Below are 27,372 nucleotides of genomic sequence, written 5' to 3'. Positions count from 1 at the left end.
GTGGGCAACTCCGGTCCTCGAGGGTCGGAATCCAGCTGGGTTTTCAGGATTTACCCAATGAATATGCATGAGATCTATTTGCATGCACTGCTTTCAATGGATATTCATTGGAGAAATCCTGAAAACCCAACTAGATTCTGTCCCTCGAAGACCAGCGTTGCCCACCCCTGAGCTAAACTCTTGTATATAAGTTCTTAAAACCCGAATGCTGCCCAGAACTGTGAGAAAGAACCCTGTTTAAAAAGGGGAATGTTTTGGGGGGATTTTTTCTTTCCTGATTGAAGCAAGGACTTGCTGTAAAAAAAAAAAAAAAAAAAGAACTTTTGTTTGTGATAAATTTCCTTCCAAGCGTCATCAGCCAGTATGGCTGTATTAGAACCAGTGCAAGGTGAACTGGATAATAAAACTTGGAACTGTGAATTATTGGTGGAGAGGTTTGTTTTTTTTTCGCTGTGCTCAATCCAGAGTGATCCTCCAAAGAGCGCTAATACTTGCACCTGGGGCGGGAGCCGGGTTGGCAGCGCTAGGCTTACCCCTAGCCCCGTCACAATATGCAATAAAAGAAAAGAATCCCATTACATATAGGAAAGACCTACACAATCGCATGAAGAAATCAGAAAAAAAGGGAAAGTGTGCCTGCTTACCTTCTGAAAACCACTATATATAAAAATACCTATATATCTTATTAATGTGAATAGTTCTATCTTTAATTGCTAGGAACTTAACCAGCTAGCAGCAAAAAAAACCCAAATTATTTCCAAAACTATGTGAGAGTCTGTGGGTCTTTTTACATTGGACTTTGCAGTATTTCTCATAGAAACATGATGGCAGATAAAGGCCAAATGGCCCATCCACAGCATCCACTATCTCCTCCTCTCCCTATTGGCTAAGGCTCTTAACATTTGCATCTCCTCTTCCTATAGGCTAAGGCTCTTTACACTGCATTGTGATGTCATAGAGCTTTATGGTTATAGAAACATGATAGCAGATAAAGGCCAAATGGCCCATCCGCAGCATCCACTATCTCCTCCTCTCCCTAGTGGCTAAGGCTCTTAACATTTGCATCTCCTCTTCCTATTGGCTAAGGCTCTTTACACTGCATTGTGATGTCATAGAGCTACCCATCTGCAGTAACCATTATCTCTGCCTCTCTCTAAGAGATCCCATGTGCCTATCCCAGGCCTTCTTGAATTCAGACACAGCCTCTGTCTCACCATCCGTCTACCACCCTTTCTGTACATCTCAGAGGGATGCATGCATGCACCTGCTTTCACATTTGCCTAGATAAAAGTCCTCCCATGCATTTTTATTTTTGTACATCCAGAATAATGTGTGTAATTTTGAAAATGTGAAACTTTGACTATTGTTGCTGTTGAGCTATTGTCTGTGCTGTTGAAAATATGCACGTTATTGTTTCTGCATTAGGCAGCAGAATGCTTTTTCATTTTTTGGGGATGTACAAAAATAAAAATGCATGGGAGGACACTCATTCAATTCCTAAGAGCATCGGAGCATTTGCTGTGCTGGCCCATGCTAAAACACTCGACAGAAAGGAGGCCAAAGTGGCAGTCCCAAGGTCACAGGATTTGAGTCCTGGCTTTCAGCCCCCTTCTCTAGCCTTTGGGCTACTCCCTCAACTATGCACTTGATCCCTCAAGATCATGGACCCACAGACAATGCACAAAGCTTTATTTGATGAGGCCTCTACGTAAGAAATCTTAAAAGTTGTCCATCTTCATGGATATTTATTACAGCAATTATTGTTTAGAAAAAAAAAAAAATACAACCCAGAGTTTCAAGGTCAAAACTTAAACAGGCTGTTTGAAAATTGGCAGGCCTGCCCCAGAAGTGTTCATTCTGCAGTGATGCTGCGTGACGGCTGCCCAAAGATTTATAATTCCAGCTGCCGAGAGGAGGTGGGTGGGGGAATAGAGCCAGTACCAACTCTTCTGGCTGCCAATTTTGGGGGAGGCCTCCTCCGTTCTGACGCCTATGCACTTTCACCTAGAAAAAGTGGCTAATTTTCAAACAGCCTGTTTAAGTTTTGACCTTGAAACTCTGGGTTGTTGGTTTTTTTTTTTTCTAAACAATAATTGCTGTAATAAATATCCATGAAGATGGACAACTTTTAAGATTTCTTACGTAGGGGCCTCATCAAATAAAGCTTTGTGCATTGTCTGTGGGTCCATGATCTTGAGGGATCAAGTGCATAGTTGAGGGAGTAGCCCAGTGGCTAGAGAAGGGGGCTGAAAACCAGGAAAGCCAGGACTCAAATCCTGCTGACACTCCTGTGACCTTGGGACTGCCACTTTGGCCCCCTTTCTGTCGAGTGTTTTAGCGTGGGCCGGCACAGCAAATGCTCCGATGCTCTTAGGAATTGAATGAGTGTCGGAGTTTTTTCTACAGCGGCAGGAACGCTACCTCGGCTTGATAAAAGGGAGCCTTCCTCCTTTATTGCCTCAGGCACTTCTGAGATTATGAATCCACTTGGACAGAGAAATAGCTTCCAGATACCTTTTTAACTTCCCCTGAGTCTGCATTTGGAAAAGGTGATTAATAATATTAAAATCTCAAATCCAAAATAGAAAATGAAGCTGAAAGAAGAACAAAGGATACATCTCTTCCACTTTTCCTTCTATGAGATAATCCAGGAGAAAGTGAAAAGATGCTGTACTTCTGTTTTTTGTTGTATTAATGTAATGGTGTAACCCCCTTTTTCCCAACTCCAAAATGGCAGCCTTGTTCAGAACTGCTGTATTAGCATTTTTAACAGGCATGAGAGCAATTTCCAAGGGCAATGCTTCATTTGTAATGTTCATTGAACCTGGGATCATTCAATGTTGCTATTATTTGGGTTTCTGCCAGATACTTGGAAATTGGATTGGCAAGAGACTGGGTTTGATGGACCTATGGTCTGTCCCCGTATGGCAATTCTTATGTGAGCCAAGTATGGGGCGTGAAGCCATTGTGACATCACTGATGACGTTGGCTTGTAGGCGTTGGTTGAATGAGGCATTATGACGTCTCAATGTGAGCTCTGGAATGTTTCTGCTATTTGGGTTTCTGCCAGGTACTTAGGACCTGGTTTGGGCACTGTTGGAAACAGGATCCTGTGGGCTTGATGGACCTGCAGGCTCAATATGCTACTCTTAGGTTCTTAAAACCACCAGGAGACTAAAAACGATCCAAAACACCGCCATTCGCCTCATCTATGGCCTGAAAAAATGGGAACACATCACCCCATACTACCACCAACTTCACTGGCTGCAATTCGAATCCAGAGTTCTTTTCAAATTCGCATGCTTATGCTACAAATCGATAAATGGTCTTTCGCCAAGATACATCACTCCCCACTTTAATCTTCACTGCACCAACAAGAAATCCCGCAGAATTCAGCTATTCGCCTTCCCTTCGCTAAAGCTTTGTCAACTCAAAAGATTCCTAGATAAAACCCTCGCCTTTCAAGCAGCCAAGATGAACCCATGGCTAGCCCAAATGATACTCGAGACACCCACCTACCTCGACTTCAGAAAATCACTCAAAACCTACCTTTTCAGCAAACAAGACCCTTAACCGATCCTTCAGATAATCTCAGGGCCCCTTACCCGGCTCTTCTCCTCCTTCACGATAGCTCCTATCTCCCCCTGCTTCTTCTACCCACTTCCTTCTTCATCTACCAAGTCTGGCCAAATCTGTTGTAAATCCGATAAATTTGTGGTAATTCTTCCCTCTTCATCTACGAAGTTGGCTAAATTTGTTGCAAAGTTTCCTTTTTCATCTGCCAAGTTTGGCTAAAATTGTTGTAAATCCGATAAATTTGCTGTAAATCTACATGTCTATGCGGATCCTAATCTAATTTAATGTAAACCGCCTAGAACTCGCTGGGTATGGCGGTATATAAGAATAAATTATTATTATTATTATTATTATTATTATTATTATTAATATCAAAGCAGAGAAGTACCAATATAAGAGCAGTACCAATATAAGACTGTTCTAAACATACTGTACTAAAGCATATGCATCAACCCCAACTGCAAAATGTTGTATGTAACTATCAAATACTACCACAAAAGCAAAAAAAAAAAAAAAGACTCAACTATCAGGGCTCAGGTATCCCAATCATGTGCACACACAAGAGAGAAATATAGCCTCTCATCCAACTAAAATCCCAAAGAGAACACTCAAGGAAATACTGCCCTCTTACAACGCCACTTGCGATTTAAAGGATTGTTCGTAATCAGACCTTTCAAAGAGGTGGCCATACTAGTTTTGAGTAACAGAATCAGATGGGCACCTTATAGACTAACCAATTTATTGAGGCATTGGTTTTGGAGAACCAGAGTCTACATCATCTGGTACAACTCTTGAACGTCAACCATTGTCAGTCTATCCACCAACACACTCAGCCAGGTTGAGGAGGGCTATCCTTGTACGGGTCTCTCCTTCTGCTCCACCAAGTCTAGACAGACAGTACAATTCTGTGATGACATGGAAGGCCTACTTCAGCTAGCTTCAACTCAAGCTGCATTTTATATCGCACACCAACACCCTCTGAGCCCCTATGGAAGAAAACAAGGACACACCATTGCCACCTACTTAGAACTAGAAATTCCCAGATGCCATAACAGTGAATTTGATTTTTACCTAACATAAAAGGCAGCTGTGTTAGTCTGGTACTTGTATAACAAAATCGACAAATGCCCAGGGCACCATATAGACCGGAAGTTTCTAACTCGGTTCTCAGACCACACCCGACCAGTCTGCTTTTCAGGACACTCACAATGAATATGCATGAGACAGATTTGCATACAATTGAGGCAGCGCATATAATTTTCTCATGAATATGCATGAGACAGATTTGCATACAATTGAGGCAGCGCATACAAATTTCTCATGCATATTCATTGAGGATATCTTGAAAAGCTCATTGGCTGGGTGTGTTCCCAAAGACTGGTTGAGAACTCCAGATCTATAATGTGGCACCTGTCTCTGTCATTTTTTGTATTCTTTATCAGAAAATGCCAAAGAAAATGCCAGGTGTTCAAGGCAGTCTAGTAAAAAAAACATTTTAGCCACATAAATCATCTGTCTGGAAATTGGCCACCATGAATGAGAGTGAAAGTACACAGAGATATACAGTGCATGCACTTTAACCTGCATTTGAGGGAGGTAGCCCTGGGACCAGGTTTAGGATGGGAACTGTGAAGCGTGCATGCTTTTTTGTATTTGCAAAAGTACTCAGAAGGTTTTATTGGAAAAAGGTTCCTGTACTAAAAGGTGGATGAGGTACACTTTTATCAGGCGATATTCATGTGGACTTTTCCTTCGAAAAATATTGCAAAGTTGACGAAGAACATGTACTCACACTCTTTGAAACAATGCATGAAATATATCGTCCCAGGTATGTGCCAAAATCTTTATCCTTTAAAAAGCTGGTGTGTTGGGTACAGCAATGAGATTAGCCATTTAGTTATTAGCAAAAAGGTGGTAATATTTGCAAATAGGTTTGACAGAGCCAAGAGAAATATCTCTACTGAAGAGGCAATGCAGTACCTTGAACATACAGGATTTGGGTTGAACTGGTATAGCCTGAGTCTTGTCTTAATTGTTCCTCAGATAAATCTGGCAGGATGGAACCAGATGTTCTGTTTGTGCTATGCAGAAAATCAGCTTAGTCCGTCTGAAGATTTTCAGATATGCTAATTAAGGGATTATGCCTGCACAGAAAGCTTTGCTGGAAACCCTCCTGTGCCACAAAAAAATCTAACTTTCATTTTGAATCTGGTTAGAAATTTAGCATCTTGCACATGTTAGAGGGTAGGAGCAGAGCTGAGTGTATTCATCCAATGCAGACTCAGTATTTTTTTTTTTTGGGGGGGGGGTTACATGCACAGTGTGCTATGGTATTGTGCAGTGGTTCAAGAACATTGTAATGGTCTCAGATAGAGGCATGGAGCTTGGAAAGCAGACAGTATTAGTCAGTTAATCACCCCTTAACTACAGAGTAAAACAGTAAAAATCTTTAGTCTGTTACATTATGGGCTCCATTTACTAAGCCACGTTAGGATAACCCTTGAAAACTAGTCACTAATATATATAGTCGGTCTAATGAAAAGGTATCCCCTATAACTTGCTTGCTGACCTAATTTCCACATTTTGAAATTTGTCTTTCAAAGTTTTTCAAGGAAAGAAATTTCCAGAATAGTTTGAAACAGAAGCTGAAAACACAAGACTGATTTACTTCTTGTCAATGGGTTGTAATGAAACGGTCATCCGAGGCCATTATCGGCTTCCAAGAGCATCAAATTCCCATGAAGGTGTTCCCGAGAATTGTCCAACAGATTCCAATCAAAAAGAAGGAAATAATTCCATGTGGGTCCTAGCAAAGAAATAGAGAACAAGGGGAAAGAAAGCATAAGGAAGGAAAGGACGAGAAGAGAGAAAAGAGCATGAAGATGAGACGAGAAATGTAGTGATAAGAAAGAGTCTGGGAGAAAAAAAGGGAGGGATTATGTAAAAGGGAGGGAGGAAGGAAGAGAAGATATGAAAAGGATAGAGGTCTCTAGCTGCCCACTTACCCACAAAACCTACCCACACAGTCTGCCATGACTAGTGTGACCATATGGCTCCAGAAAAAAGGGGACGGATTGAGACATCCGGGTTTTACTTCCATTGAAAGCAACCAAGATGCCTCAATCTGTTCTCCTTACTTCCATTGCTTTCAATGGAAGTAAAACCCGGATGTCTCAATCCGTCCCCTTTTTTCTGGAGCCATATGGTCACACTAGCCATGACACACCCATTCCCTTCTACCCACCAAGAGGAAAAGATTGACAACTAAGGTTTGTAAAGCAAACACAGGAGTCGTGAGGGAGCTCTGTTGCTTCATATTGGCTAATTTAAATTGTACCAACTGGAAGACCATTCGTATTTGACTCTTGATAAAGGCAAGTCCTTCCAAAACACTGTTAGTGTCGAGTCAACTATTGCAACTATCAATAAAGTTTCTCCTGATTGACCCACGCTTGAGCTGGTGACATCTCTTCCTCTTGACTCCTGTGTTTGCTTTGCTGCTTTCATCATAGCGGTCTCGGTCTCTTAGGCTTCTCTCCAGAGACTAAGGTTTACTCTGCTTTGCTATGAAATCCCCTTGTATTTTGTAAGTGAAAGGGGATGGGACTTGATATACCACTTTCTGTGATTAGAAAATGATTTACATATTTATTTTATTTTATTTTTTTAGTTCAATAAGTTTTATTTATTTTCAAGATTACATATTACATAAAGGCATTTATTTTGTTCCTGGGGCCATAGAGGGTTAATTAAGTGGCTTGCCCAGAGTAGACTGGTGATAAGATTGACAGATTCCCTCTGCCATGAAACAGTATTTCTTGTGCACAATGACCTCACTGAAATGCTTAAATTACAGTCATTGCCCCAGGGTACAACGTCTGCACAGTCTTCATTGAACTTTCCCTCCAATGACTTTGAGATGCATTTTGTTGTTGTTCCAAATAGCTTAGGCATTTCAAGCTCATCGGTGGGTCAGGTGGATGAGGCAGGTAATATATTTTCATAGAAGTGAATGATTTAGAAGACAAGCCAAAAGATCAAATCAGAACAGGAAAAAAAGGCAAAACAACGCCTAGAAAATAACGACGATCCATCTTTGATGGCTTTGAGCATTTTGAAGAACATTCCCCTTTAAAATTCTCAAATGCTGTGAACATTTGAAGCAGAAAGAATCTCTCGTGTACATGAGATGAAAGGCTATAAGTATTATAGTATTATTGTGATGCTGGGATGTTAGGGCACTTCCCATCTAGGTGTCATTGTTGAGGATACTTTGAGACCCTTAGCTCAATGTGCGAAAATGGCTAAGAAACAAATAGAATGTTAGGAATGATCAGGAAAAGAATGGAAAACAAAGATGAAAATGTATTGCTCTATGGTACGGCCGCATCTTGAATACCGTGTGCAGTTCTGGTTGCTTTATCTAAAAAAAATATATATATAGCAGAATTAGAAAAGGTACAGAGAAAGGTGACAAAAATGATAAAAGGGAAAGGATAACTTCCCTATAAGGAAAGGCTAAAGCGGCTAAGGCTCTTCAGCTTGGAGAAGAGACGGCTCAGGGGTGATATGATGGAGGTCTATAAAATACTGAGTGGAGTGGAAAGGGTAGATTTGAATTGCTTGTTTACTCTTTCCAAAAATACTAAGACTAAGGGACATGCGGTGAAGCTACTAAGTAGTAGATTTAAAACAAACCGGAGAAAATATTTCTTTAAAACTTTGGAATCCGTTGCTGGAGAACATGGTGAAATCAGTTAAATTAGCAGGGTTTAAAAAAAGGTTTGGATAATTTCCTAAAAGAGAAGTCCATAGGCCATTATTGAGATGGACTTGGGGAAATCCACTGCTTGAGATCTTGTCAGGTACTTGGGACCTGTGTTGACCACTGTTGGAAACAGGATCCTGGGCTTGATGGAGCTTCGGTCTGTCCCAGTATGGCAAATCTTATGTTCTTAACGCCTCTCACCCAGATTTGGGCATGAATCCCGGCACTATGTGCAATGTGCACCAATCCTGGAACACCCGTTTATAGAATATATAGTTCAGTGCTGACAGTAACACCTGTTTTGGTGGTGCAGTGGCTTATATGCTCTTTTGTGCAAACATGCATGTGTGTGTGGTAGTATCTTAAACATTTACATATATAATGGACACACAAATCTTAGCACCCAATTTATAGAATCGCCCTGTATATGGAAAAAGGAGCCTGCATGGCCAAACTGACCTCTTAAGCACCCAGTGGTATACTAGAGATGGTCAGCAGGGGCCATGAATTGGGTTCTGGTGGAAGCTGGAGGGTCAAAAAACACAAACACGGGACCTCTGTCTGATGTGAGTTGGGAAGATGCAAACATTGACCCTTTGGTATGCCACTGTTTGTGAGAACCACATCTTCTGGGCCTATCTTACAGTCCCTGCTGGTCTAGGGGTTTAGTTGGGGCAGAGTTGGTCCCCAGTTCCCTCTGCTCATTCCAGCTGTGTTTCAAAATGGCCGCCATGACTGGGGCTTTGCCCCCACTACACTACTAGACAACCAAGGATTGTAAGGTAGTCCTGGGAAGGGTTTGGGGGTGTGGAGGCCATAGGCAGCGGAACACTGTTTGGTTTGGGGGGGCCAAGGAGCTCCACTCTAGCCCAGCAGAATCCTGCGGCATGGCCCGTCACCAGCTCCAGACTCCATCCCCTACTTCCTCTCGGCATTATACTTTAAATCATCAGGACAGCCGCTACACAGTGTCAACAAGCAGACCTGTCCCCAGATGTAGAATGAAGGTTTCTGGGGCAGGCCTGCTCGTTGATGCTGGGAAACCAACGCTGGGAGTGCCAATTTGGGGGGAGGCTATGACCCCTAAGGCCTCCCCTGTTCCAATGCCTATGGTGGAGGCTACTCTTTGTATTCTTTAATTTTGTACTGTGATTACATGAAATGAAGTTATGATCTTACACAAGAGTTTACATTGAATATCTGAAGTTTGGAACAGATTATAATTCACAGGGTGATGTCCTCCTTCTCATGCTTTGTAAACCGAATGGCTAGTGTGGGTTGGAAATGACCAATGTAACGTAATGTAATATGGTAAATCAAGTGCTCCAAATAAATGCTTTAGACAGATCCCTATGATTTTAGGGCTTTTTTTTACTTAGATTTCTGCAATGTACATATTCTTCTGTAAGCTGCATGTTTGGCTTCAGTTTTGCATGGCTCTTCTTACATTGCAATCCACCGTTGCAGCTTCTTCTGTAAACTCCCCATCTTTGAATGGGTTCGTCTGTAATTGTAAATCACCTTGAACCATTATAGCCATAGAGCGATCCACAAATCCTAGATTAGAAAATCTTAGCAGGAATTTAAATGTATAAATATAGAATATGCTCCTTAGGAATTAGCCTCTGAAGAGTTACGATGTTCACTGTCACTCCTGGTGCGGCATCCAATCAATTGCTACAAAAGCACCATGGCTTTTAGTTTCAGATTTTATTAGCTGTGGTCCATGAGAGTGGAAGCTCTTTTTCATGAATTAAGCCTTGGGTTTTGCCGAGGGATGCAGATTGCAAGCTCTAGCAATTCCCAGACTGTAGAAGTCTGCCCAACTCTGGTCTTGCTTCCCAGCTACTGGGGATGCCATCAAAACCAACTCCAGCCCATCTTGAGCTGTCTTTTTGAGTACACAGCCCATAAACAGGCCTTACTTCTCATCTCCTGATCTTTGTTTATTTTTTTATAACTCGCCTTTCTACAAATCTAGGCGAGGAACAATAAATATACAAAATAAGTAAATAACAAATGATAAAATACAAAGACAGAACACAGCAAGTGTATCATAAAAGCCTCATAGAACATCTAAGCAACATTGCACAATTACAAAATATATCTTCAAACAACAGTTCAGTGCTAATCCAGGCACAAACTAAACCACAGTCACAGTCAGTACCAAAAGCGTCTTCGAATAACACAGTTTTTACTTCTTTTCGAAATTGACAGAAGCATGGTCAATTGACGCACTGAACCCGACAGGGTGTTCCATAAAACAGGGCCCTGGACAGACAGCATAGATTTGAGATTGCCAGTAAGCTTCACATTTGCTTAAGATGGAATTTCCAATCTCAAGCTATCAACAGATTGTAACTCACAGGAAGGAGAATGCCATCGGAAAAGCGAGCCAACACCTTACCATTGAAGTACTACTCCTGCCCCTCAAAAAGATTCCATCCACTTTCTATTTGGGGATCCTCTGGGTTTATCCCATGTATTTTTGAATTCAGTCCTTGTTTATTTCCCCATCATCTCCACTGGTAGGATATTCCAAGCATCCATTACCCTTTCTACGCAAAAGTATTTTCTGATGTTGTTCCTAAATCTACCACCCTGCAACTTCAAGGCATATCCTGTAGTTCTACCACTTCCCGGTGTCTGGAAAATATTTAAGAATATAAGAATTGTCATACTGGGCCAGACCAAAGGCCAATCAAGCCAAGTATCCTGTTTCCAAGAGTGGTCAACCCAGGTCCCATGTACCTGGCAGAAACCCAAAGAGTAGCAACATTCCAGAGCTGCGATCGAGATGTCATAATGCCTCATTCCATCAATGCCTAAGAGCCAACCTCAGCAGTGATGTCACAATGGCAGAAACCCAAAGAGTAGCAACATTCCAGAGCTGAGATTGTGATGTCATAATGCCTCATTCCATCAATGCCTAAGAGCCAACCTCAGCAGTGATGTCACAATGGCAGAAACCCAAAGAGTAGCAACATTCCAGAGCTGAGATTGTGATGTCATAATGCCTCATTCCACCAATGCCTAAGAGCCAACCTCAGCAGTGATGTCACATTGGCTTGATTGCCCTATACTTGGCTCACGTAAGAACATAAGAGCTGCCATACTCGCAAAGACCAAAGGTCCAACAAGCCCAGGTTCCTGTTTCCAATAGTGGCCAGCTAGGTCCCAAGTACTAAAACAGATTTTATGCTGCTTATCCTAGGAATAAGCAGTGGATTTCCCCCAAGCCATCTCAATAATGGCCTATGGACTTCTCTTTTAGCTAGACTCAAGCATAACTGTAGGAACTCTTTCTACATAGAAAGGCTGATGGGTTTCTAGAACTGCCTCCAAAGGGAGGTGCTAGAACCTGAACCAGTAATGGAATCCAGGAAAGCCTGTGATTATCAGAAAGTATCTTTCCTGGAAAAGAAATGAAGGTAAAGCTGAATATGAAGTGTATGGTAACTTAGCAGGAGTTAAACTGGAGCGCTTCTTTGGTTTGAGCCATGTTCTTTTTAAATCTGTGTTTGTCTTGCTGATCTGTGTTTGTCGTATTTTGTATGTTATTTTTGTTCCCCGCTTAGATTTGTGGATAGACGGGTTATAAATTTTTATTTTTTTTTTTATAAATCTTTATTGATTTTCAAGCCGAACATATAACAAATCAAGAAAAGCACCTTGAACTTACAAATAATTGAAAGTAATATTTCCCCCCACCCCTTTACTTAATCAATAATATAAATGCAATTATTATTCCAATAACCCATTCTTATTTAAAATAATACCACATTCTCACCCTGGATGTTTAAGGAAATCAGACAAAAATAAAAGAGAAATGACAACTATACAGAAGCTATAAAAGATGCCAATGGGCCCCACCCCAAGTTAAATACATTACTATGCCCCAAAATTTCAGCATTCATTTTTTCATATTTGCAGCTGGAGCATAAGTTTGCCCGCCAAAAAGGGAAGTTAAAGTGCACATGGTATCATCTGCATGGGTATTCCTGTCATAATTAAGAAAATCCGGCATTTATAACGGCCCATAGGGGTTTAACATGTAGTTGTGTCCCACATATTATTACTAATGGCATCCCCAGACTACATAACATTTAGAAAAGAAATAAAGACCATACTCTTCAAGAAATCCCTGAAAAAGAAATAACACCGCAAGTTTCACTAAAGCCCCCTACTCAGAACAACTAGCCATACTCATTTCTTACTATCTTTGAAAATGACCAGATATCTTTTGGTAAGATCTTTTTGTAATACATCCTTGATAATTCTTTTGTAATCCGCCTTGAACCGCAAGGTAATGGCGGAATAGAAATCCCTACTGTAATGTAATGTAATTATAACTTCATATGTCAATGGGTTTGATGACTCAAGTACAACATTAATTTGACCCCATATCAACTTCCAAAAATTAAGTATCAAAGGACAATAGAATAACAGATATCAAGATGACAATGCCAGCATCTATTAGGTTTAGAACTGTCTAACTTTTGCAAACGAACTGGGGTCCAAAAAACAAGAAAAATGAGGTTTGTGTCATAGATGCTGACGCTGTAAATAAATAAATAAATAAATAAAGACCGGACAAGCTTTGTAGGGTTCATCCATCGTCATCCTCTGCGTATCTGTGTACAGTCATTTGTTATAACAATTATTGTTTAAAGCACAAATTGTGCTCACAGTCTGAATACTGAATACCATATTCATGGAAAATACAATATTGGAATAATGGTGATGATTAATGCATCAAACTGGTACAATAGGTAAGGGAGTTCCTTTCCCCTAAGAGCTTCCTTAGATACATTAATAGATTTTTGAATAGCTGTGACCTTTTTCTTAACTATTTCAGGGTACTTGGATGAGGTGCAATGGAGACTAGTTGATGGTTTTCTGGATCATATTCAATATTCTATGAGCGTTCTCTGTTGTTATGAGGTATAAAAGTTATATATCAACTTGGCTTATTAAATACTTTAGTTTCCTTGTTTTCTTAACTATGAAATAAATCTCTTCCTTAATCCTGCTGTGTGACTAGTCATGGTTTATTCAAACACAGCTGGAATTTAAATCAAACAGAAAGTACCACCCCCTTTTCTTATGAACCCTGCATCTGCCTTAGTGTGTACTCTACAGTCCTAAATCAGAAATGTAATATTTAATCTTCTTCTATACATCCCGTTTAGCTCGTTGGGTGCAGATATGTTAAATGAATATTTAAATGCAACACAAATGGAAGTTTGATATCTTTATACAATACGAGTACTTTTCATTAGCAAAGCAGCATTCCTGCTTTCCAGGGGCTACAGATTTCAGAATACAGTATTAAGGAATCCTAGGTGTGGCGTTGGGTATAATGGAACTGGTCGCATTCCCTGTTCCCTGGGATACCGGATCTGTTCAGGATCCTCTTCTCCCGGTCAAGTGTATGTAAGAAGTTTTTGAATAATTATGGGAGATTTTCCGCAAAAGCAGTTCAGTTAGGTCGGTGTCTCGCAAACTTTACGAGCCGCGGCACACTAAACTGCTACCCGGAAGTGCGCGAACCTCACCGCAATGATGTCATGCGCTTGCGTGATGTCATCCCGTCGACATCCGCGAATGTGTGGAGGTCCTCCAAATGGGGCCCTGAGCCGCCTGTGGGGAGTCCCGAAAAAGAAGAGGCACTGGCGGCGGCTGACTGCCGTAGTGGTTCCCAACCCTGTCCTGCAGGACCACCAGGCCAGCCGGGTTTTAAGGATAGCCCTAATGAATATGCATGAGAGATTTCTGCATATAATGGAGGTGCCAGGCATGCAAATCTGCTCTATGCATATTCTTTAGGGCTATCCTGAAAACCCGACTGGCCTGGTGTTTCCTCCAGGACAGGGTTGGGAACCACTGGCCTACAGGACATGCCTCTCGCTGTGAGAGGCACATCCTGTAGACAGTCAGCCAGCGCAAGTGTCTCTCCTCCTCCCTGGAGTCTCGTGGGGCCACAGTTTGCGATACACTGAGTTAGGTCATGTCTAAGGTAGTCCACTAGTAACAGTATCTATCTGTTTCCCTTTCAAATTTCCTCATCTGCTTCCTGGCAGTGGAAGGCTGGTTGGGAGGGTCTCCTCAGCAGCCATATAGAGACATCATCTTTTCCTACAGACCAAACTCAAGCCCTCAAAGATCATGCAGGGAACTTGTCAGGACCTCTGACCAAAACCATATTGCTGTTGCATTACCAGCAATCCATGGAAGGCAGATAACCAAATGTAGCTCTTCACATGGTGCAGAACATAGACCAGGCATAAAAAAATTGAGGTCCTCGTTACACCTCCATCTTCAAGACCTGGAGGTTAGACATTGGTCACATAGGGCAAGGCTCTATATACAGGTAAAGCAGTCAAAAATGGGTGGAGAGAAGATCAGCATGAAGGAAAGGCAGGATATAAGATAGGGACATTTAGATAGTTACATGCATGAGGCAAGTCTCTTTCATTTGATAGGAAGTTCTGGAAAGAAAGCACATAGGATGAAGTTAAGAGGTGATAGGCTCAGGAGTAAAGTAAGGAAATACTTTTTTACAGATAGAGTGGTAGATGGTGGAACAGTCCCCCGGAAGAAGTGGTGGAGACGGAGACTGTGTCTGAATTTAAGAAAGCATGGGACAGGCACGTGGGATTTCTTACAGAGAGGCAGAGATAACGGTTACTGCAGATGGGTCATTTGGCCTTCATCTGCCATCATGTTTCTATAACCAGAAAGTTCAATGACATCACAATGCAGGTGTAAAGAGCCTTAGCCAATAGGGAGAGGAGGAGATAGTGGATGATGCGGATGGGTAGATTGGATGGGCCAGTTGGCCTTTATCTGCCATCATGTTTCTATAATCATAAAGTTCAATGACATCACAATGCAGGTGTAAAGAGCCTTAGCCAATAGGAAGAGGAGGAGATAGTGGATGATGCGGATGGGCCATTTGGCCTTTATCTGCCATCAGGTTTCTATATTTAAGTCTATAAAGGGCACGCACCCTCTTAGCACCAATTCTCATGCCCACATTTTGGGCACCAAACGTATGCCTACTGAGACCTGTCGTAAATGCTGTCACCCTAGCTGGGTGCACTGATCCTTATTCTGTAGCGATATGTGTAAGTTTTCAGAATGCCCTGACAAGCACATGTTGCTCTCACGGCCATGCCCCCTTTTGAGTTGCCCACTTTGGGATTTGGGAGCCTGGCATTACAGAATACTATGCAACTAGATATTGTATGCTTCCAAATTCCAACTGGTACCAATTAATTTAATTTAATTTTAATTCCAACCTTTATATCCTGCTTATCCATCAGGTTCAAAGCGGATTAAAATAGCAATAAAATACAGTTAAGCAGCAAAACTCCTTTAAAATCTGCTTAAAGTATAACAAGACATCTGATCCGAAGGTACTTTTGAAATAACTAAATCTTCAAAGCTTCCTGAAACTGTCAACTGTCTGATCTCAGATGGTAAGCTCTTCCAAGGTGAGAACTAAATGACAGTGTAGATGAGATGGAGATGCCAACAAAGCAGTTCTTTTGATGATATGCTTCCTCCTTATGCACAAACATTTTATCTTCCGACGAAAGCAAAACCTGCTACCCTTATGCTCACAGTGGTTTTATCACCTGATAGAAAATGGTTATTGAAGTGTTTTTTTTTAAAAACGGACATAAAGAATTTCTTGGATAAAAGATACAGATGTTCCCAGACGTGACAAAGGAAACCCAAAAACGTAGAGGACAGTTCTTGCTTCTTAAACCAGGGGTAACAATGATGGGGGGGGGTATTATTCTTTTGCGATATCTTTGCAAACGTATTGTTAAATATAGATCTAATACAGTGGTGCCTCGCATAACGGACGCCTCGCACAGCGAACGCTGCGCACAACGAACTTCAGGTCTTGCTTCCCACAACGAACTTCGTTTCACACAATGAAATCGCCCGAGCTGCATCCTTCCGCGCAGGCACTGCGCTTAACTGCCCTCTCTCCGCCTGGCTCCCATATTTTAAACCCCCCTGCCGCCGCTGCTGCATATTTTTAAGCCTCTGCCGCCACCGCATATTTTTAAACCTCCCCCCGCCGCCACATATTTTTTTAAAAAAGCCACCACTGCTGCAACTTTAATCTCACCCGCTCACTCGTAACTGGTGGTCTAGCAAATTTCCCAGCCAGAAGCGCAGAGATCAAGAGCAAGCCTTCTGTGCTACTGCCTGGGCCTGCGCTGATCTCTGAATGGCTGCAGTCAGCTCTCGCGGGACTCACAAGAACTAACTGCAGCCATTCGGAGATCGGCATGGGCCCACACAGGCGTGCAGAGGAATTGCTCCTGATCTCTGCGCTTCTGGCCTGTACGCCACTGGCTGGGAAAGATGGGAGGAATTAAAAAAGGTACCGAGGGGGGATGATTAAAAAGGTACTGGGGAGTATGTGGGGGGTGATTATAATACACAGCAAGGATCAACAAAACCCCTGTCTCCCCTCCCCTTCACATATATCCCCTCTACTATCAAGAAAATTGAATAAGCCAAATTATTATAGAATGCTACACAGAAATATCATGCTAACAGAATACCACAGTCACACATAGCAGGAATAAATTTATCTTTTTTTATGTCATCTTAGCATATTTTATGCTACAGAACGAATTATTTTTTTTAACATGTATTGTTATGGGAAAACGCGTTTCACATAACGAACTTTTCGCATAACAAACTTGCTCCTGGAACCAATTAAGTTCGTTGTGTGAGGCACCACTGTACATATATATTCTTTGAACCATCACAGTAACAGGGTTTCTCGACCATGAAACGCCTTGAAGGGGTTGAAACAACTTAGAGCTTTAACGCACAGAATAGCGCGCGCTAGATCTTAATGCCAGCATTGAGCTGGCGTTAGTTCTAGAAGCGTAACGCGGTAATTTCCTGCGTGCGCTAAAAAATGCTAGCGCACCTTAGTAATTAGAAATGCTCCTACTACCGGAGTTAGATAATTGCTTTTCCTCTTTAAATCGGACGTGATTCCATTACCACTTTTTTCAGTCATTAAGAATTCTTGGATCAAATTATTTGGGATTAATAGTGTTGATTAAGAATAGTATTGCCTTATTATATTTTTTCTTTTTAATGTATTATAACTGAAATTTCTTTTTCAATATTCTGTACAAGAAGTGTTCTTGATAATTTGTTTGAAATGCAAATTTAAAAAAAAATTCAGTTCTTGCCTGGAGAGATAACCAATGTAATTTGTGTAACGATGGTGTAACATGATCAAATTTAATGTTCCCCAAGATCAACTTTGCTGACACGTTCTGAGAAATCGTCAGTCTTTGCGGTTGTGGCCCCAGCAAAGAAATATTAAATAATCAAACAAAGGACTGAAGCCTGGTGCTTACTATCCAAGAAATATTTTAACCTTTGAAGTCATTTCAATTTAAGGAAATCCTTTCAAATCAAATTGTTTACATGACTTTCCATTGTCAGATTTGAGTCCAGCAAAATCCAAAATCCGCTGGAATGGTCTGCAGCCAAAACTGCGAACCCAAAATCCAACCAGAAAGGACCAAAGCCAGACGAGAGTATGCAAAAACACAGAAATGAATCATTTATTTTGCAAGTATCATAATAAATAAATATACATATAAAACAGTCTGATGATCTTTGCAAAATCAATGATTAAATCTCTGAGACTCCAGGAACTTCTTCCACAGATTTGAGTCCAACCTCCTGTAATTTTAAGGTCTCCACAAATAACCTAGAGTATATTTGCCTTATCAGGGTTGATATGTAAAAATGGTGTGACATCCAGGCCAAAATCTCAGAAAAAACGGTGTTCGTAGATTAGAAGAAATGTCGATAATTGGTCGCCAACATTCAATTATTGCTCATCTTGGGAACGCCTTCAAATTTTGGCACTATACGGGTTTATTGGATAACTGACATAAAATTGAGCTATATGGAGACCAATTTCTTATACGATACATTTATCAGATGTATGTTTGCATAAATATCTTCAATCCCCCCAAATACCTCAGGTTACATTATTAAACAGACCATAACCGATATAACCAATGCTCCAGTTTCTCAAACATAGAACCTTCTTTGTGATGTTTTCAACTCTTTTTCTTCAAAAAATGAAACAGCCAGACCTGGGGTCCTTTTATGCGCTAAATGCTAACGCATACCTAGGATATAATGGAAGCGTTTAATGCATGCTAAAATGGCTAAAAGAGGGGGTAAGTTCAGCAATGTTGGATTTGCATATTAATGTGTACAAACAAGTGGAGACAGTAATGGGGGATCAACAAGCAACTTCTAAGAGGCAGATAATTACCGTTGCCTGTGGCATTGAGCAGATTTAATTGTTGATATCTGTTACCACTATAAATGTTGCTCTTCCCATATTGATTTACAGAATTGATATAATCAGAGGCATAGTAAGGAGGGGGAGGGCGGGAGCAGTCCACCCCAGGCGCCGTGTTAGTGGAGGCTCCAGCACCCCTCTTCTTCTTCCTCCCGCCCCTTCCTCCCCCTCCCCCTGCCGTACCTCTAGCTCATCGCCGGCGTGAACAGCAAGTTCCATGTGCTGCTTGTGCCAGTATTGGCTCTCCCTTTGACATCACTTCCAGGAAGTGACATCAGAGGGAGAGCCGACGCAGGTGCGGGCAGCAAGTTGGTGATGCTGCTCGCGCCAGAGAAATTAAAGAGGTGAGGGGGAAGGAGGAGGGCGGGGGAGGGGTACCCCTGTCCTGGGCACCTCTCACTCTTACTACGCCACTGGATGCAAAGTGAACATTTTTTAATTTATCATAGGAGTGTTATCTGCACATTGGAGCATGTTAGGAAGAAAGGATAAAATAAATCTTGTAATTGCGCAATGGACATTAGCTGGGTATTTCTATATTTATTTATGCAAATTTTGGTGAATGCCCAATTTGCATGTGCAATGTAATGAGCCAGTTAGCGTCATTTTGCTCGCTGCTATTCATTGAAGATGCACATGTAAATCTTTTGGCGTGCAACAACTGAAAAGGGGCAGGCTATAGGTCCATGGGTGGGTCGGGGAATACTTATTAAAGACGCAGGCAGGATTATTGCATTCGGGGATCTGTGCCTAATTTACATATGAGGAGTTACACAAGGTGTCAGTTGGTGTAAATCCTTGCTCCCAAAGTTGGGCGCTACGAACTAGTCTAGAAATGGTGTCAACTTGGAACACTCTTTATAGACTGGTACTCAGCTCTCATGTTTTTCGGCCCCCAAATTTGGTCACCATTGACTGAATCCATTCCTAGGTGTATTGGTTTCATTTTTTTTTAGAAGAAGAAAAGGGCATTGATTGTAGGATGATCTCATGATGGATAAATCGGAGCCTTGGTTACATAAGTTGCGATTCAACTTAAGCTCACTGTCTGACAATCTATTTCACAATTTCATAGGTGCAGGGAATTTTGGCTCGTTGATTTGCATAGACATGTGTGCAGAAAAATCTCCAGCAGCCTCCACTTACCTCAAAGACTTGAGGACACAAAAATCATTTGCGGAGCGTGCCCGGCTGAGCATGCCTGCTCTGTGGGACACGCGGAGGGATCACATTTCCCGTGTCACTTTTCACCAGCCCCCAAAGATTTTTTTTGCAAAGTATTCGATTATAGGAGCTCTTTCTGAACAAACTTCCTGTATGAATAGAAAGGCTGGGAAACGTAAGCAGGTGTTTGTGTATATATTCATATGGGGGTCTCCTTGATAAAAGCAAGAAAAAAAATGACAGGGTGCTTGTGTGTACGCTGCAGATGAAACAGATTTGGGAAGCTGGAAGACACGGTTATACTTATAAGGTATGCACAAGACAAGACCAGAGGCGCCAGTGAGCTTGATTACTGTATGAGGCTCAGTTGAGACTTGCCCTTCCTTGTGGCCTCCAGCATCTATGTAGAAACGAGGACGCCACGACTCGTTCCAAAGGCCCTGCCTGATCAGACCTGCCCAAGCCTTGGTTTGGGAAAGTGTTTGAAGTACGCAGGAAAATTACTAACCTTAATCATGCCTTTTACTGGCTTTGATAGCTTGACAGAATTATTTCTGTGATTAATAGTTTATTAAAAGATGGAACCAGGAAAATACCTTTACAAAACGATTGAGAAAAAAAAAAAAAAAGAAGACAGGAACAAATTAAAGACGCACGCAACACACTGGAAACGGTTTCCATGGGGCATTTGGTAGTGTAAGTGTCGATGCCTGGAAGGGCTCATTATCTTCAGGCGATGCTGAATTATGCTGATTTGGGTTAATTATTGCTGTACCTGGTATTTAAACTTGTATCCACGCATACATCAGTCAGTCAGAAAGTTAAATATCCATAGCCTGCTGTCTGTGTCTTAAAGAAATACATATTTTGAAGAAATTCCTTTATGATTAACGTGACCATTAATTTTTTTTTTCGTCAAAATGGGACATCTACTAATTTTTAGGTAATAACATTGTAGATATCTATCTTTCTTTCTCTCTCCCTGCCCCCTCCCCTTTCCTATTTTTCTTTCTTTCCCTCTCTCTCTCTCTTCCTGCCCCTTTTCTTTCTTTCTTTCTTTCTTTCTTTCTTTCTTTCTTTCTTTCTTTCTTTCTTTCTTTCTTTCTTTCTTTCTTTCTTTCTTTCTTTCTTTCTTTCTTTCTTTCTTTCTCTCTCTCTCTCTCCCCCCTCCCCATCCCTTCCCTTTCTTTCTTTCTCTCTCTCTCTCTCTTCCTGCCCCTTTTCTTTCTTTCTTTCTTTCTTTCCTTCTTTCTTTCTTTCTTTCTCTCTCTCTCCCTGCCCTTCCCTTCCCTTTCTTTCTTTCTCTCTCCCTGCCCCACCGCCGCCGATTTCTTCCTGCTTCCCCGATATCGACGCAGCAACAGGCCAGGTGCGTGCAGCTACTTTACAAGCAGCGGACCCACAAGCCTTCCCCCCAACGTCAATTCTGATGGAGAGGAAGTTCCAAGTAAGCCAGCCAGCAAATGGCTGGCCCAGAACTTTGGGAGGGGGGGGGGTGAAGGCTTGTGGGCCTGCTGCTTGTAAAGTCGCATCACGTTGTCCCCAAGCACAGCGCCTTTTTTTGAAATTGTTACAGTGGGTTCTTCTCTTTCTAAAAACGGGACATTTCGAGGTCCCGAAGCTGTGCTTGGGGACAATGGGATAGGCTACCTATAAACGGGATGGTCCCGTTCAAAATGGGAAGTATGGTCATGTTATTTATGATACACCAATTTCATCAGAGTTTGTCAGATGTGTTCCTAACACTAAATGCATTTTAAATTATGGTACCTGCCACCATCTTCCTTGTGAACTCTTTTCATCTGATTATAATCATAATATTCTCTCTCTCTATAGAAATCTAGTTATATTCAAATCCTGCCTCAAACAAATCATTGTATTTACATTAATCCATACTTGAATATGGAAAAAGATGCTCTGTAAACAAGCTGTGAGACTTCTGTAAAATTGGATTAATGCAATACACGTGTGAAAAACTTTTAAGAGCTCTGCTCCTGTTATCAGCTTAGTAAAAGAATGTCCGGATACACTAAAAATGGCCGCTCTAGCCACGTGGGTTGCTGTGGGCCGATTCATTGTCCAATTTTGAAACGGCGATCAATGTACGACCGACTTTGCCTGAAAATCAGTTTCACGGAGGTTGGACATAATCCCACCCCACCAGTGGCTGAAAAAGTGACTTTCAAAGATGCGCACAGCTGGCAGGGGAAGCCCCAAAACAGCCTCCTGCCGTTCAGCTGTTCAGAGAAGAAAGACTTTTTTTTTTAATGGGCACAGATGCTGTGTTCGGTTTTGTTTTATTTGTTTCTCCCCCGCCCTTATCCAAGGTGAGTTACATATGAACATACAAAATAAGACAATAACCGTTCATCGTATAAATCAATGCAATACAAAAACACACTGTACCAATTACATACTTACATATAAAATCAAATTGCGTATTACATACACGTTGCATCAACAACGAATATCATTTAAGACAAAAACTGTCGAAATCCTAACATACATCAAGATATATATACACAATACAAGTCCCCATAAAAAAAAAGAATTGTGACCCCCCCAGATGATGACACCCGCAAAACAAAAAAAGACAGGCAGGAGGGATGCCCATTCCCTCTTGCCCCTGCCTCGGCCACTTGGCTCCCTCAAGCCCCCTGACCCACCCCCGCACCTTAAAAATAAGATGATAGTAGGAGGGATGCCCAGTTCCTCCTGCCTGCACGCCTGCCTCTTCAAATTAGCGGGCCTTCTTTGTAGTGCATTCTGGGATGCACCAGGAGCTGCCTAAGGCCCCGATTGGCTCAGGTGCCTCTGGGAGCCAATTGTGGCCTTAGGTCCTTCCCTGTGTGTCTGTGGGGGGAGTGTCTGGGTGGCTGCGATCTTAGCGCTAATATGTGCTTAACATGGGGAAAAAAGGCTTACCACAAAAGGCATCAAAGCATTTTGCATTAATTTGCCTTTCGGGGCAGTAGTGCCACTCCCTGCTCTCTTCTCCACCCTGTTGTGCATGCATGGCTATTTCCTTCCCCCGTACCTCTTTAATTTTCCTGGTGCAAGCAGCATCACAACCTTGCTGCCCGCCTCGGTGTTGGCTCTCCCTCTGACATCACTTTCTAGGCGCGGGACCCAGAAGTGACATCAGAGAGAGAGAGAGAGAGCTGACATTGACGCAGGCAGCAAGTTCATGATGCTGCCTAAGCTGGGAAAAGAAGGGGAACATGCGTGCAGCAGGGGGGAGGGTCAAGAAGCAACGGAGGGTGAACAGGAGGACAGGTGTTGGCACCCCCACTAAAACGGCGCCTACAGCAAACTACCCCCTCCCCCCATGCCACTGCTCCCAAGTTCTGTATAAGGTGCCTAAAGTTGTAAATGCACATTGTTGCACGTAGCCAATGTGTGCAAACAATTGATTAATTGACCTAATTGACAGTAATTAAAAGTTATGCACACAACTCAGCGCAATGCTACAAAAAGTATTTGCCAGTTGAAGTGTGTGACCTTGGAAAGGGGGCGTGGCCAGGGACATTCCTAAAAGTTGTGCGCATTGTTCTAGAATACGTTTGATGTGCAAAGAACTTAGGCCTGGTTTTAACTAGCCCAAATGAGTGCGTCTAAGTTATGTGTTTCACACAGGCGCTAAGCGTGATTCTGTAAAAGTCAGCGCTATATGAAGAATCCGGCCCTAAGCCCATTTCTTAGCTTATCTTAAGTAAAAAGCTTTTTTCAGGCTTTTTTTTTTTTTTAAATTACATCATTTTGAAAAAATGCAAATATTTTGGAAGCCACTGTTTCATTGCATTTCAGGTTGGAACTTTTGCTGGTCAGCTTTTTTAAATTGTTGTTCAATTCATTTTTCCATTTTATCCCATTTTCTGAAACAGTACATGTTTAACAAAATGAAATAATATGGAAAAGATTCCAAACTTGGGATAGTTTTATTTCATTGAAATTTGTAATGAAATGAAACAAGATTATTTTTCTTTTTTTTTTTTCATTTTCTTTCAAAACTATAGGCAGTGGAATGGGGTGGACCACTGGGGCAGTAGCCTGAACCACACCTTTTGCCCAACATATTGGCAGCAGCTAGAAAACTTAGGGGTGGGGCTGGAGATTGTGTGGCCCCTCCTACCAAAAAGGTATTCCACGCCACTATTCAAGACAAACCAGTTACAAGTCTACAAGAATCTGTGCAGGATATGGTACCTCATATTAGTGTTGTGTTGCCTGAGTTTTGCAGATTATGTCTGAAGATCTGAAGATGAGTCTGAGTGCAATGGAATGCATTAAGGAAGACCTAACAAAGCTTGAAGAATGGTCTGAAATTTGGCAGCTAAAATATAACGTTAAGAAATGCAAGGTCATGCATTTGGGCTGCAAAAACCCAACGGAACGGTACAGTTTAAGATATGAAGAACTTATGGACATGACAGAAGAGCGGGACTTGGGTGGGATTGTATGTGATGATCTTAAGGTGTCCAAACAGGTTAAAAAGGTGATAGTGAAAGCTAGAAGGATGCTAGGTTGCATAGGGAGAGGTATGGCCAGTAGGAAAAAGGAGGTATTGATGCCCCTGTATAAGACCTCATTTAGAATATTGTGTACATTTCTGGAGCACCTTCAAAAAGATATAAAAAGGATGGAGTCGGTCCAGAGGAAGGCTTCTAAAATGGTGTGTGGTCTTCGTGATAAGGCGTATGGGGACAGACTTAAAGATCTCAATCTGTATACTTTGGAGGAAAGGTGGGAGAGGGGAGATATGATAGAGACGTTTAAATACCTATTTGGCATAAATGAGCATGAGTTGAATCTCATTTGAAAGGAAGTTCTGGAATGAGAGGGAATAGGATGAAGTTAAGAGGTGATAGGCTCAGGAGTAATCGAAGGAAATCCTTTTTTCACAGAAAGGGTGGTGGATGCGTAGAATAGTCCCCTGGAGACAGAGACTGTGTCTGAATTCAAGAGAGCCTGGGATAGGCACATGGGATCTCTTAGGGAGAGGAGGAGAGAATGGTTACTGTGGATGGGCAGACTGGACGGGCCATTTGGTCTTTATCTGCCATCATGTTTCTTTGTTTCTATAATCAGAAAGTTCTATGACATCACAATGCAAGTGTTAAGAGTCTTAGCCAATAGGGAGAAGAGGGGATAGTGGATGCTGCGAATGGGCCATTTGGCCTTTATCGGTGTAACTCTTCTGATGCTTTGCTGATGCCTGGTGATAAAGTCATATGGTGGTTCTTTAGCAATACAGGCGTAATAACCATATTTCATGGCCTACAGCGAAAGTGAGTTACCACTCAGTTGAAGATGACTCAGGAAGAGTATTACTTGGAAACAATGCACCCCGTTGTTAAAATTCAATAGATGTGTTATTTCCTGCACTGCCATATTACTCACACCGACACACCATGCTATATAGCTGCCCTAGGGTGCAAATGGCAATCACTATAATTGTGCAATCATTTTTGCAGCAGTAGGGCAAAAAAGGGGTGAGAACAGGAGCTTTCTCACTCTGGCAAATTGCTCAGGAAATTAAAAAGTTGCGAGGGGGTTACCACATCTGCAGAAGTGCATTAACATCAAACATCCTTTTCCTAAAAATTAACCTTACATTTCAGCAGAAGGCGCCAATTTGGGTGCGAGATCTGGCATTAAGTTCTGGGGGGGGGGGATTTAACATGAACCACTTTGGGTGAATCTCTTCATGAAGAGGCGTTAATAAATTTTAAATACCACCCCCCCATTACAAAACCACGCTAGCGTTCTTATCGCCACCTGCTGCAGTAACAGCTCCGACGCTCATAGAATTCCTATGAGTATCCAAGCTGTTAATGCCACGGCCGGCGCTAAAAACGCTAGCGCGGCTTTATAAAGCCCCAGTAGCAATGCTGCCACTGTAAATTCCTAAGGGATTCGGTGCATTTACTGCAGCAGCCATTGCTACCGCAGTTTTGTGAAGGGGCTTTAAATAAATCAACAATTATGTTTACTTTGTATGGTTTATGGTTTCTGGACTTGTCCAAGGCAGATAACAATATAACATATGTAGTTTAAAAAAACAGACAGTTTTTTTTTTTTTGAAAATCATTTTTATTGGGAGACAACAAGAGAAACAAGCAGAACACAGATGAAAAATAAGCAAACAATGGCAATCAGAAAAACAGAAGAACAAGCAGCACCAAGAAAAAAATATGCAACATGACAGACAGTTTTGTTTTAATTTGTGTATATTTATTTGAAACTTGCCTAAAATTGTAGGATAGTGCAGGATAAAACTTTTTTAAAATAATACTAATTAGTACAACACACCAAAATGGGCCAGAACGTTATTTCAGAAATGGAAAGCATATCTTTTTTTTTTTCTTTTCTGCCATGGGTGACTCCTTTGGGCAAACCCGGCTCCCCTTAGTGCGAGGCAGTGGAGAGAGTTTGATGTCAGGAAGTCCTAATCAGAGCAACCTGGCAAATGATGGCAGATCAAACCAGCATGGCCCAGAAAGGTGGCCAGGGCTGTACCTGTTAGGCCATCTGCGATATCCCACCTTTGGCTTTAGTTTGGGAAAAGGTTGTTCTCTTTATTACTCTCAAGAATGCAAATGCCTCTCCCTTCTCCTTCCTCTCCTCCAGGGTATAATCTTCAAATCTCTTCCCGTTCACCTTCCATTGCAGACCCCTTAGGCAAAACATGGCCTCCAAATCTGAATTCTGCACTCAATAATAATTTTATTCCTCTATACCGCCAAAGCCATAATAGTTTGAGGCGGTTTATAATAAAAACTAGTAGACAATCAGTGAAAAAAATAGAAATACAGGATAAAAAGATTTAAAAAAAATTAAAACAATGAATCCTTAGGTTACAAATCGATCAAACTGCAATTTTCCTAATGTTCTAAAAATAAAGTCAGATGGAGCACGCATAATAATACATGGAGAATTTAAGCTACAAGGAACGCCTCGGAAAACTGGGACTGTTCACACTCGAAAAGAGAAGACTGCGTGGGGATCTAATAGAGACTTTTAAAATATTAAAGGGATTTGATCAAATTGACCAGGAAGCAGCATTACTGACATTTTCAGATGTGACGCGGACAAGAGGTCATAGCCTAAAACTGAATGGCAGCAGGTTCAGGACAAATGTCAGGAAGTTCTGTTTCACACAAAGAGTGGTGGGCACTTGGAATGATCTCCCGGAGGAGGTGGTGGCAGAAAATACTGTGCTGGGTTTCAAACGCAAGTTGGATGCACACCTCCTTGAGGGATACGGGAAAACCGGGTCTCCAAAAAGGAGCACCTAAATGGGCCTCCGCCGGACTAGATGGACCTTGGTCTGATCCGGTGAAGGCGTTTCTTATGTTCTTATGTTCTTAATACGGTCTCACCAACAACTTGTAAAAGGACATTATTGCCTCCTTCTTTCTACGGGTTAAGCCCTTTCCTATGCAGCCAGGTGCCTTTCTGGCCTTGCCACGTAGAGATCCTCGGA

At 41.8% G+C, this 27,372-nt stretch overlaps 1 protein-coding gene across 4 annotated transcripts in view; it reads left to right on the top strand.

Moving 5' to 3' along the window:
• The window catches only part of TP63 (tumor protein p63), a 168,299-nt gene that overhangs the window by 75,356 nt on the left and 65,571 nt on the right, over positions 1-27,372 (top strand). The window lies entirely within an intron of this gene.

The sequence above is a fragment of the Geotrypetes seraphini genome, chromosome 9 (genome assembly GCF_902459505.1).
Source record: "Geotrypetes seraphini chromosome 9, aGeoSer1.1, whole genome shotgun sequence".
NCBI classification, from domain to species: Eukaryota; Metazoa; Chordata; class Amphibia; order Gymnophiona; family Dermophiidae; genus Geotrypetes; species Geotrypetes seraphini.
The sequence above is the reverse complement of the archived record's forward strand: the minus strand, read 5'-3'. Positions and strand labels throughout refer to the sequence as shown.